This window comes from Ammospiza caudacuta, chromosome 1, assembly GCF_027887145.1.
Source record: "Ammospiza caudacuta isolate bAmmCau1 chromosome 1, bAmmCau1.pri, whole genome shotgun sequence".
In the NCBI taxonomy this organism is placed as follows: domain Eukaryota; kingdom Metazoa; phylum Chordata; class Aves; order Passeriformes; family Passerellidae; genus Ammospiza; species Ammospiza caudacuta.
Genome location: NC_080593.1, coordinates 134,104,819 through 134,118,558, shown reverse-complemented (window position 1 = coordinate 134,118,558; position 13,740 = coordinate 134,104,819).

Here is a 13,740-nt window from a genome sequence, read left to right as displayed (position 1 = left end):
TTTGGTGATTTGTACCCTGTGTTGTTGCTCAGAGAAGTCAGTATGGAAATTCTGCATCCATTAGAGGCAGTAAAAATTCCCTACAGCACCAAGACCCTTTCATTTGGTTAGCTCTGAAACAGTTCACAGTTAGAAAGTTATCCAGACTTCAAATGTGAAAACTAGGGCTCAAGACAGAAGCCACATATCCATTACTACTGCATACAATTCAATAAAACAGCAAGAGAACACATCTTTGTAAATATTTTTCCAGATAATAATAGAAAATCCTTACAAGTGATTCCAAACTTTTTCATGCTTATATGGTATAAATCTGAAGTAACTCCACTGGAATTCATGAAGTTCCAGAGCTGTAAAATCTGTATCAGTGATCAGAGACTCAAATTTATTAATTTTTGACATACGTACTAACTTTTCTTTATGTATCTGACTAAACTGCTAGGTGTAATTTAACCAAGAGAATAAGCATTATTTGAATTTATAGGCTAAATGATTGCATGTCCTGGGAAATACTTCTAGCAGGTGCACGTTCATCTAAAGCAGATTTAGCTGGGGCATCATTGCTAAGATTGTTGGCACCTGGCTCTTTATTGTATAACAGTCTAGTAAGAGTTATGGCAAAAGAACAAACCGATGTTGGAGCAGACAATGTGCATTAGACTCTGGGTGTCTGTAAACCCAACACATCCAGCTGCATTCTAGGCATTAAAGAGTTATATATACCCACTGGAAGTGTACCATGGTTCTGGCAGAAGTTCAAGAATCTCTGAATTTTTATAATCCCCAGAAGACTTGTTTAATAACAAAATAGGATGAAAATAGGGTTAGTATATCAGTATTTTTTTTCTTATATAACAAGGCTTCTTTAAGCAATGAAACTGAATTTTCACTCTGAAAACCCTAAATTATCTTCCAAAGACAAAACCTGCAGAAAAGCCACACTGGAACAATCTCAGGGGGAAAAAATTGATCTAAAAGGCAAACCAGAAAGTTAATGAGGTAAACAAAGAGAAAAATACATAGTCATGGATATAATATCAAAAGTATTTGAGAAGAGGCATAACCCCAAGAGTTCTTCAGAGACTTTGAAACTGATTGCAGACAGAAGAGAATTAAATGCAACACAATACAATAGGTAATTTTTGCAGCCAATAATTAATAAGTAGATCATTGGTATAAACTGTCCATTCACAGTACATCAGTTTAAATGAACACATTCTGTGCTGAAAACTCATGACACTTTCAATACCCTCCTTATTTCACAAAAGTTAGAAGAACTGATGCAGCACAGGTTCTGATATTAATTACTCCCCTTTGTCTTTGTATTATTCCAGACTCAAGTGGCTTTGAAAACAGAATCAGCCTTTGTTTCTAAAATGCTAAATATGCATAGCAGGCACAACACACCTGAGACAGAGACAGATTAATTTCACAAAACACCTCCACAACTGTAATAACCCAAGCCCTGTTTTGTAGCAGATCTCACCAATCTCTTACTCAAACCTCCTGGGAGGACTGGGGGCCTGGCTGTGGTCACCTGCAGGGATCTAAGTGGATTCAGCTCCTTTGAGTTCAAAGTGTTCACTGCTTCTTTCTTCTGGATCTTTTGACTTTGTTCCCATGTTTGTTTTTGAGGCTCACTTTAGTGCTGCTTTTCCTCTCTCAGCTGTTACACTACTTTCTTTGTCTTTCTAGGGACATTTTCCCCAAATTTCCTGGTTTGTTCCTTGTGTCTCATATGCAGCACATGGCAGCACCTATGCTTGACTTTGCAAGAGAAAAATTCTCAAGAAAAATGTTCCTACACTTACTACAAGCCATGTCAGCTACCATTTGTTTGTCCCACCTTCCTTGAAAGCTCACCTTTAATAAATGAGGCTATTATCAGCACCAAGGCCTGGCATGGCAGGTGTCTGTGGCATTTCAGGCTCACTGGGAGGTGCCCAGTAATGCAGCCAATACTTCTTGGTGGCCAAGACAGAGGCATTCAAGACTCCAGCAACTGTGGGTGACAAACCAGCCGAAGAAAATCATACCAATGATACTTGTTGGGATTTTGGCTGACTAGATATTGGAAAAGTACAAGGCCGTGGCTAATTCCAAGTCTTGCACCTGCAAGATAGCGTGTCCTTGGGCCTAGCTGTAGTATGGTAACAAATAATGAAAGAGACACAAGAAAAGAGAGATGTAACCCCTAAGGAATGGGGAAGAGCTGATGTTGTGGTGTAGCCAATAGACAGTGTAGATTACAGAATATTCATGAGTTTATTACTTGCTGCATAAGTGTCTGATGCTCTCTTCAATAAACAGAGCTTGCTGAACACTCATATTGAATGTCCGAGTCTCCCCTCACCCGACAGATATTCTTCCTACTTCCAATTCATTCCACTATCTACCACTGTGGTACACAACTATCAAGACCATTCTGTCTGCTTCCATAGCATTTCTGATAGTTACTGAAAATCTCTGTGTTTAAGTACTTTTACATCAGACAATTTCTTATTAGTTGCCTTTGGGGTTATATTTTGATGCTGGGTACAGTATTTAATGACTAATCCACCAGAAAACACAGGTGGTTTATACAAAAAAAGCATCCAATAACTGCTACATTTGAGGCAGTAAACACAGTTTGATTGGAGATGTCATTAATTAAATCAGATTCACACGTTATTCTGAAACACACACATCTTTTTCACACACATCCTTTTCATACATAAGCTAATGCTGTTTTCTTATACTTCTGCAGAGTGATCTTAAAATGACACACCAGGCAATCATTAAACTGAGAACTTGATCCTGGATAAAAGTGAATAGTTTCCATCAAATCTGTGCTTGCCACTCTTTATCCATAGCTGAATCCAACACAATTCTTCTGATCTCAGTGGGAAGGGCAGTCTCCATCTCAGTGCATCTGCTGCAAGTGCTGTTTGCAACCAAGAACAAGAGACTTTGGTTTGTGTTTTTGTTTTTCCTTTCCATCCTTTCAGTACTTTCAATAACATTAGATCTTTTCATTTGTGGATTTTTTTTTTTTCTTCCAGACAGGCAACACATCTCCTATGAATTGCTGTTGCAGTACTGTGGCTTGGCTTCTGTTCAGTTAGGAGGACTTAGAGATCTTGTACAACACCGTAGGGGCCCCAGCATTCATGCTACTGATGCCTGAGTTCCCTGTTTCCTGCTCCTCTCAGTGCCATGGCCAACAAGTAGGATCAGCCAGACTCCATATAGGAAGCAGCTGTGCTCAGGGTAGACAAAAAAGATGTGTCATTTAGCCTGTGTTAAATACTGGACAAGTTTAAGCACACTTTTTAAAATTTTATTTTCATATTTCTAGTATCTTTTCATGTAGCCTTTATACCTTGACCAATATGTCTTTTATTTAAATATGTTCTGGATTCCAACTCCTTTGTTAGAGTGTCTTTTCATCTGGGAATGATTACCCTTCCTGCCAAACTTCTCATAGATGTGTTAGTTGTGTCAGGTATACATGTACCAGCAACCAGGGAAAATCCTGAAATCACAAATTTGGAAGTACTCGCACTCAAACAAGGCCAGAGATGCTGTGATATTTATGATTTTTCTGTCCCAGTCAGGCTACATTTTGATTTTTCTGCACAATGAGAGTCAAATCCTCAGCTTCATGATCTTTTCCATGCATTTGAATTTAAAAAATAAAACATGTTTTTCTGGCCTTTCTTCCCCTTTTCAGATTTAGCTGGTGAGGCTGGCCTACTTGACACTTCTAAGAAGACTCATCTCCTGAAGTGTCAGTGTGTGATTTTTCCTTTTGACTCTCTGTTACTCAGTCTCCAATATTTCATTCTTCCAGGTGCAACAAGCATGCTACTTTATCTGTCTTTTGAACATTTGCTTCTAATGTATGCTGGGCTACCTGGTGGTGTGTAGCTGACACTGTTTTAACATGCCTTGAATCCATCTGTCTGTTGGACCATATGGTTGTAATTTATTTGGCAGCCACGCTCCTAATCACAAACGGAGCTTCCTCAAGTCTCTTCTATTCCAGGAGATGCACTAGTTCCTCATTCCAGCATTAGGGTTATTGGGAGATTCATTTCTCAGACCTTCCCTTGCTGCTTTACAACCTCTTTCAGAGCCATCCTCAGCGTTCAGCAGTTCTCTCTGGGGATGTCCAGCAATGCAAAGCCTTTGTGCAAACCCTAATGCCAGACACAATCATTTATAATTTTTCCTGTGACATACAGACCCAAGTCATAGCCAGCTTCTGTCAGAGAAACATCTGTCCTTTCATTGTCTGAGCAGCTGTGCTGGCTCTCTTCCTGTAAGTTGGAAATACTTCAGTCAATTGGTGAAAATATTATAAGTTTGGGGTAAGAAGGGTCCATTTCACAACCTGCTCTATTATCTAGACAAACTCTTGTGAGTTTATTACTTTTGCATGTAACTGGTGGTCATAAATGTTACATTTCTAACACACATCACTACATCTTCACTTACCTTAGACCATCAGGCACCACTTCATAATCTCGTCAAGGTTTTATTCATTCCTGAATTTCCCTGAGGATTAGCACATGTTAACAACCTGATCTGTGTGTTTAGGCACTGTCAAGTTTTTATCTAAGTTGATACGCTTGTGACACCATACCATTTTCCATCCCAAACTATCCCACCAAATTGGAGATGGTTAGGTCTGGTGTTTGCAATACTATCTTTCCAAAACTCTCTGTTCTTCCTTGAGATGACAGAGTAGGCCATCTCTTGAAGGCTTACAGCCTTGAGTGCTGAAGCTGAAGGAGGGGTGCTGTTTGCTGACTGCACACCATTTTCCTGCAGAGCAAGAGCTGGTGCCTCACTGCACAATCTGAAACGGGATCCCAGCAGAGCCTGATCCACCAAGAAGTCTTTTAATGATGCCATCTGTCAACCTGAACATAAAGCAACAGCAACTTTTCCTGGATCATTTTGCTAATATTTACAGTTCCTATCACACACCCCATGCGAAGTGTTTCCCCTCCATCATAATTTGGGCCACCTACAAACCAACCAAAATACTCAATTTCTTGGCTTTGTCAATTTTACAGTACCATCCAAAAAGTTTTCTGGTTTCTGTGGTTTTGGTTTGGGCAGTAAGCCCTCATAGCCTTACATTGCTTTTTCTTCATCTATTAACAGATCAAAGACAGAGACAGCTATGGAGACAGAGCCTGACCTCCTCCACTTTGTTTAGCTGAGGCAGTGTCCACTTGTTTATCCCAGGGTCTGATGTGACTCTTACAAGCCTTTCCTGACAGCAGATGCATCACCAGGTGTGTCACAGGTGCCTCTTTGCATGCCATAGCTGACTGGATGGGAGGGACATACATTTGAAGTGTGAATTGCTAACTTCCAGTTATTTCTAATCCATTTTGTAGTAATGAGGAGATAACAGCTCCTGTTTCAAAACAAAGTTATCTTGGCACTTCCACCTTCCTTGCATTCAGAGAGGGAAACTGTCATCCTTCAAACCCCTAGTCCTGCCTGGAAGCCTATCTTTCTCATTTCACTTAACTAACAAGCCCACCCAGAAAAGCCAAATCTGATGCCAGAGTGATAAATGTGGGTAGTGGGTAATCAAGAGCTGAGAAAAAAAAGTCCATCCTCCAACAGACAAGCTTTACTGGAACATGCACAACTATGCAGAGCTAAGCACTGACATGTAGCCTCTGTTAATAAACTCTCACCAGTCTGTTGGCCAGATGTCCTGTGAGTCATGAGACTGGAGATGCTCTACAGCAGAGATCATGCAGATTCAACTCCTTAAAGTTCAAAGCATCCACAAGTTCAAAGCATCCACAACTCCTCTGTTCTGTTCACCTTTCACAACTTTTTTCCATTTCTTTCTTTAAAGCTGGTAATTCCTCATCTTACCTCAGCAGTCACTTTTCCTCCCTGATCTGTTGCATTCCTTTCTTTATCTTTCCAAAGAGGCTTTTTTTTGGCTTTCCTTATCTCCTGTTTTGCTTATGGAGTCTTAGATAACACAAAGGCAACAGCTACTCTTGTTCCTGAGGAGAGAGGGAGGGAGGAAGGAAGGTTCAACCATAAAACGATTATGTCAGCTGTTACTTGCGCTGGCTACTTGGCCTGTAGTCTACTGACTTAAAATAAATTATAGATTAATTCAAATTTAGATTTTGATTATTTAAATCTAGTCATACTAACCCATCACTAGTAATTCTTTACTTCTTTGGTATTTCAATGATATCAATGCCTTTTAAAATCCAAGCAAATGATGGCTATGAATTCTGCTTATCTGTTTTTCTCTTGAAGTATTTAAAATATTCTTGCCCTCATCTTACTGATGCAAGATTTTCCTTTACATAACTGTCATTCATGCTGTGCCATATCATGTCATCTGGATGCTTTATAACTATTTCTAGCTATTTCATCCAGTTTAACTACTGTAAGTTTTATTGACTTTTCTAGAATCATCCCCAAATTTGCTGCTATTCTCTTTCAGAGTGTGGTGGTTTTAAACACTTGCAGTTCCAATCTAGGTCACATGTTATTGCAGGAAGCTTTAACCATATCCTCATTACTGGGTGTCTTGACATTTCCTGGGTGCTCCCCCAGAGTCCTGAAGGTATTTTGCCATTGCCTTTAAAAAATTGTTCCTTCCCATCATTCCATCTTTACCTGACACAAGTAAGATCAACATGGTGAACCCCCTGACACCTTCTGAAGAGGGGACCTATACAAAGAAATTATTCAGGTTTTTGGCAGACTGTGCATCTTGTCATACCATTTGTTATTCTTCAAAAGTTTGCAAAAACCATCACTTCCTTTATGGGTTTGATGTTCTTGATATACTTAAAAGTTTCTGGTTGTTTGTGCTAATGTCTCCATAGAGTGATTCACTATATCCCATTTAACTAGGAGAAAAAAATGAGACTTTAATTAGTATGTACTCCAGACAACACAAGGAAACAATTCAAATATGTAAACACATGTTAAAAAACATGGAAAAAAGGAATATGATTAGAAACAGTTGGCATGGATTTGCCAAAGGCAAATTCTGCCTAACATGATAGCTTTGTATGGTTAAATGACTGGCACAATGGGCAAGAAGAAAGCAGTAGGATAATTTACACAACAAGACTTCACCAAAATCTTCCTCCTAGGGTCATCTGTGGCCAAGCTGGTGAGATATTGTCTGGAAAAGCAGATCATGAAGAGAAAATAGTCTAGATCACCAGGTTAAAAGGGTTTTGATTGGTGGTACAAAGCCCAGCCAGCAGCTCATTACCAGTGTCAGCCCTTAGAGATTGATACTGGGGCCAATACTGCTCATGACAGACCCAGAAGATTCTCAGTAAATGCAGAGATAATCAAACTGAGTGGAGCAGTCAATATGCCGCAGGCAGAGTTGGTTGCTATGCAAAGACTTCAGCAGCTTTGAGAAAAGGGCTGGCAGGAATCTTATGAAGTGCATAGAAGCCGAATGCCAAATCCTTCAATACTAAGCAATAATACAATCTGGGCAAATAAAGTGGTAAAAACCCTGAAGTTTTGCCAAAAAGGACTTTGGTGTTTTGATAAGCAGTACAATGAACACCACCAAAATGTTAGCCTGTTCTAACAGGAGTGTAGCCAGCAGGTTGGATCAAATGGTTCTTCCTCTGTTTGGCACTAATAAGCCTGGAGGACTATGTCCAGGAGGTGTTGCCAGTCCAAGAAAAACAAAGACATAGTGAGCAAGGCCAGTAAAGGGCAGTCAATATGGTCAGGGCTGGAGCACAAGAGGCATGAGGACAGGATGAGGAACCTGACTTCCATCTGCCTGGACAAAGGCACACTGGAGCATTTTTCTGCTATCTTCAGCTGTCTGATGGCAGAGTACAAAGGAGATGCAGAAACTCTTCCCAGAGGTAAACAGAGAGCTGACCAAAGGCAGAAGACACAAGTTGGAACATACAAAATTCTCATTAAATATTAGGATAACCTACTACAAGGGCTGTGAAACACTGGACCCTAAGGGTTTATGGATCCCCCATCTTTGGGGATCACAGAATCACAGAAGTTCAAGGCTGGAAGAGACCTATAAGATCATCAAGTCCAGCCGATGTTCTAACTGTTCAACTAGATCATGGCAGCAAGTGCCACATCCAGTCTTTTTTTGAATTCTTCAAGGGATGATGACTCCACCACCTCACTGGGTAAATGATTCCAGTATCTGACCACTCTTTCTGTGAAATATTTCCTTCTTAATTCTAACTTACATCTCGCTTGACGCAGCTTGAGACTGTGTCCTCTTGTTCTATCTGTTGTCACCCGGAGAAAAAGACCGACCCCCAGCTCACCACAGCCACCCTTCAGGAAGTTGTAGAGAGTGATGAGGTCGCCCCTGAGTCTCCTTTTCTCTAGGCTAAACAACCCCAGCTCCCTCAGTCGCTCTTCGTATGGCTTGTGCTCCAAGCCCCTTATTAGTCTCGTAGCCCTCCTCTGGACACGCTCAAGTAACTCGATGTCCCTCCTAAAGTGAGGGGCCCAGAACTGGATACAATACTCCAAGTGAGGCCTCACCAGTGCCGAGTACAGGGGAAGAATGACCTCTCTGCTCCTGCTGGCCACTCCATTTCTGATACTGGCCAGGATGGCATTGGCCCTCTTGGCTACCTGGGCACACTGCTGGCTCATATTCAATCGACTGTCAACCAGCACCCCCAGGTCCCTTTCCACCTGAGCACTATCCAGCCATTCCATCTCCAGCTTATATCGGTGCAGGGGGTTATTGTGGCCGAAGTGCAATACTCGGCACTTCGACTTATTGAAGTTCATCCTGTTTGATTCTGCCCATGCGTCTAACCATTCCAAATCTCTCTGGAGAGCCCTACATCCCTCTAGCAGATCTACACACGTTCCCAGCTTAGTGTCATCAGCAAATTTACTAGTAAAAGACTCTAAGCCCTCATCCATGTCGTCAATAAAAATATTGAACAGAACTGACCCCAGCACAGACCCCTGAGGGACACCACTGGTGACTGGTCGCCAGCTGGATGTGACACCATTCACCACCACTCTCTGGGCCCGGCCATCCAGCCAGTTCTGAACCCAGCAAAGGGTATTCCTATCCAGACCACGGCTGGCGAGTTTGTCTAGGAGTATGCTATGGGAAACAGTGTCGAAGGCCTTGCTGAAATCCAGAAAAACAACATCTGCAGCCTTCCCTGCGTCCACTAGCCGGGTTACCTGGTCATAAAAGGTGATCAGGTTAGTCAGACATGATCTACCCCTCCTAAATCCATGCTGGCTGGGTCTGATACCCTGGCCGTCCTGCAAATTTTGCATGATGGCGCGTAATATAAACTGTTCCGCTATTTTGCCAGGTATAGAAGTCACGCTGACTGGTCTGTAATTGCCAGGATCTTCCTTTGCACCCTTTTTGTGAATGGGTATCACATTGGCCAGCTTCCAGTCATCTGGAACCTCACCAGTAAGCCATGACTGTTGGTAAATGATAGAGAGTGGCTTTGCAATCTCATTTGCCAGCTCCCTCATTACCCTGGGGTGGATCCCGTCTGGTCCCATAGATTTGTGAATATCCAAGCATTTCAATAGTTCTATAACAGCCTCCTCTTGGATAATGTGGGGACCATTCTGCTCCCTAAAATCATCAACCAGCCCAGACGGACGGGAGTCTTGAGGGCAAGTCATCTTCCCATTAAAAACCGAGGCAAAATAGGCATTAAACACTTCTGCCTTCTCCTCGTCTGCAAATACTAACTTCCCACCTTTGTCCAGTAAAGAACAAAGGCTGGTCCTACCTTTCTTCCTACCATTAATATATTTATAAAAACATTTTTTATTATCCTCAACAGTAATCGCCATCCTGAGTTCAAACTGAGCTTTGGCCTCCCTAATTTTTTTCCTGCATACTCTAGCAGCCCTCTTGAATACTTCCTTGGAGACCTGACCCTTCTTCCAACTCTGATACGTCCTCTTTTTATTCTTAAGTTCCTCCAAGATCTCCTTTCCCAGCCAGGCTGGACGTTTGCCCCATTGACTGATCTTTCGGGATACAGGAATGGTTTGTTCCTGCGCCCTCAAGATCTCTGCCTTGAAGTAAGCCCACCCTTCCTGAACTCCTTTATTTTTAAGGGCTGCTTCCCAAGGGACGCTCTGAATTAATCTCTTAAAATAGGCCAAAGTCCGCCCTCCGGAAGTCCAGTGTACGAGTTTTACTGGTGCTCTTCCTAATTTCGCCAAGTATTGAAAACTCTATTATTTCATGGTCACTCTGCCCCAAACGACCTCCAACCATCACATCTCCCACCAGCCCATCCCTATTTGTAAATAACAGATCTAATGTAGTCCCTTCCCTGGTGGGTTCATCCACCAGCTGTAACAAAAAGTTGTCCTCCATAGATTCTAAGAATTTTCTGGATTGCCTCTTTACTGCTGTATTAAGTTCCCAGCAGATATCTGGTAGATTAAAATCACCAACAAGAACAAGGGTTGATGATCTTGAAACATTGCACAACTGTCGCAGACATTTCTCCACAGAAATCCTTTCTTTCGGATTTCTGTGTCTTCGGGAGGCCAGAGGCCTCCGAAGACAAGGTAAACAATCATTATCAGCTGCTGGGGAATGCAACAGGGGCACCTATTTTGATTGGTGATTGGTTCATGTTTTATGTTTATAATTAAGGGCCAATCACCAGTGCAAGCCAGGGGACTGAGTCCTTGGCCACAGCTTTGTTGTGGATTCTTTTCTATCTCTTCCTAGCTAGCCTAGCTGCTCTGCAAAACCTCTCTCTATATTTTATTAGTATAACTATAATGTATTATATCATATATTAATAAATCAAGCCTTCTGATTCAAGAAACAAGATTCACCATCTCTCTCTCACCAGCTGCGCCCACTCAGGTGCGGTAATATCTGGTGACCCGACGTGTGAGAACAGAAATTAATTTAATAAGACCAGAGGAGCAAAATTGCTGCACTGGGTAAAAATCCTGTATGTGTGGCATTTGATGGTTGCTTTGAAGTGACCACAGAAAGTGGATTCAAGCCAGGAGCTGAAGAACTGAAGATCCTGATTTGGACAGAGTTCACAGCCAAGGCTGATCACAACAGAACCTTCTTCTGGAAAACCATCAGGAAAGATGATGGAAAAGAGCAGCAGACCTGTGGAGCTGGCCAGAGCAAGCTGGACTCTTTCAAAAGGTACTGTTCACTTTTCTATCCCTGATGAACCAGCCCTTCGTAGCTTGTGGCTGTTCGTATGGCAGACACATGCCTTGCCAGAAGAGATTCAATTCTCCCCTTCAGAGGAAAAGCTTATTGCCCTCTGGAAATATTGGTGCAGAGAAGATGGTTGTTTTATGTCAGAAACAGATATCTATGGGTTCTTTAGATCGGCAAAGCTTTTTGGATTCTTTACTGATATTCTGTATGCTTTAGATGCTTTTGTCTGGGAGTGCATGGACTCCATTTTCCAGTTCGTCTGGAGCCAGGGACATGTCCTGCCTTCTATCTACCCAGCATTTATAAAGCTTTTCCCAGTTCTGAAACGCAGAGCAGCTCTTTTTCCATGGATTTCTAACTGTTATGGACAAGCTCCGTTTCCCCCCCCCTTGGCAGAAGACCCGGTGGGTGATGACTTTGGGCTTTCCCCGCCCCCCTGCTTCGCGGCGGGGGGGGCTGAAACTTCGCTGCGCGAAGAAGTTTTTTTTTACTCTTTCTCCGGAGCATGCTCAGATGGAGCCTTCTCCTCACCCCCCTTCTCTCTCTCCGGGGGGATGGGAGCAGCCGCTCAAGCCAGTGCCGGCCTCTCAGACTCTGCCTTCAGACATGGGGGCGGCACCGGTCTCTGAGGCTTCCTCCACGCCCCTGCTAGAACCGTCTCTCCAGGAGATCCCGTCTCCGCCTCTCCAGGCGGTCCCGCCCGCGGTTTCACCGGCCTCCCCGCCCCCGCCAGAGCCTGTGTCGGAGAAGGCAGAAGAGACAGCACTTCCGGCGATTGACCTGTTGCTAAGCAACAGCAACGCTCCGCCGCCTCTCCTGGCTCCGCTGCTGCCTGTTTGCGCTGCGACGGAGACTGCGGCTGCGCCTCCGCAGCGGACCCCGGAGTCAGCGTCAGAAAACGCCGCTGAACCCGCGGGACTCTCAGAGCGTCCCGCGGCGGATCCCACGATCAGCGCGGTTCCCTCCCCAGTTCCGGCTTCCCCCCCGCTGCTTCCACCGGACGTCCCAGCGGCTCTGCCCTCCGGGTCGGCGTCAGAGACTGCCCTGGAAGAGGCGGCTTGTTCAAGTTCGGGCCGTCCCAGGCCGGCTGCCCCAGCAGCTGTCCTGGAGGGGGGTCTCTCCTTCCGTGGAGCGGGGGCTGCCCGCGAGCTGACTGTTGCGGCAGTCCAGCTGCCTGTTTTTAAGATCAGTATTCTCGGCGGTTTGGGGGGTGGTTTTTCGGGGATTGTCCCACGGAGGCCGCCGCCTCTCTTGTGCCCTAGTGGCATGGGGGGGCAGGTGCATCCAGAGAGTTCTGCCTCTGATCCCCAGCCCGGAGGGGATGGGGATGATGCCACGGGGCAGATGAGAGACAAACCCGATGCATTGCAGAGGGAGAGGGCACAGTTGGAGGAGACCATAGCTGTGTTGCTGTGGGAAACAAACATTTCCGGACCCGAGATGAAGATTCTCGGGGCAGCTTCTATTTCCCTGCTGCTGGCATGCCTCTGTGGTTTAGGGGAAAGGAAGCGTCTCACTACCCGTGCTGCCATTGTGCTGGCAGCAGGGTTCAGGCCTGTGGAAATGCACAGCCTGCCTTATGGGTTTGGCCTGGGCCGTTTGGCTCAGGAAATTCCTGGGCCAGGGCCATCACTTGGCCTCCTATGTTTTTGGGGATTCTGGTTTGTCCTACCAGTCCTGGTCCCCCTTTGTGAGCCAGTTTTGGGGTTCCTGGTCCAGCATGGGCCAGGGCCCCCAGGGCCTTTCCTTCTCTGGCACTGCTCTGCCCGGCTGCTGCTCTTTTGCTTTCAATCAAAAAAAAAAAAAAATTTAAAATTAAATAAAAAAGATTGAAAATAGTGGGCAGCAGCTCTGAAGCGCTGAAGCATTGAAGGGCCAGAAAGGACATTCCAAAATTGTTCAAATTGTTTTAAATTGTTTTAAATTGTTTAAAATTGTTTAAAATTGTGTTATGCTGATTTCAGGACAAAAAGGACTCTCAGATGTCCAAAAGAAACAACTTCAGCTGATGGACTGTTTCTGAAACTCAGCTGCATGGACTCAAATTCTCTTTACATTGTATTTTGCAATTTTCTTATATTGTAGGATTGTTTTAGTGATTTATTAGTCTTCTATATTTTATAGGTGAAGGAATTTCCTGTTCATTCCACATCAGCATTTTTCTTTTATTTTATACAATTTAGAAAGGTGAGATGTCGCAGACATTTCTCCACAGAAATCCTTTCTTTCGGATTTCTGTGTCTTCGGGAGGCCAGAGGCCTCCGAAGACAAGGTAAACAATTATTATCAGCTGCTGGGGAATGCAACAGGGGCACCCATTTTGATTGGTGATTGGTTCATGTTTTATGTTTATAATTAAGGGCCAATCACCAGTGCAAGCCAGGGGACTGAGTCCTTGGCCACAGCTTTGTTGTGAATTCTTTTCTATCTCTTCCTAGCTAGCCTAGCTGCTCTGCAAAACCTCTCTCCTTATTCTTTTTAGTATAACTATAATGTATTATATTATATATTAATAAATCAAGCCTTCTGAT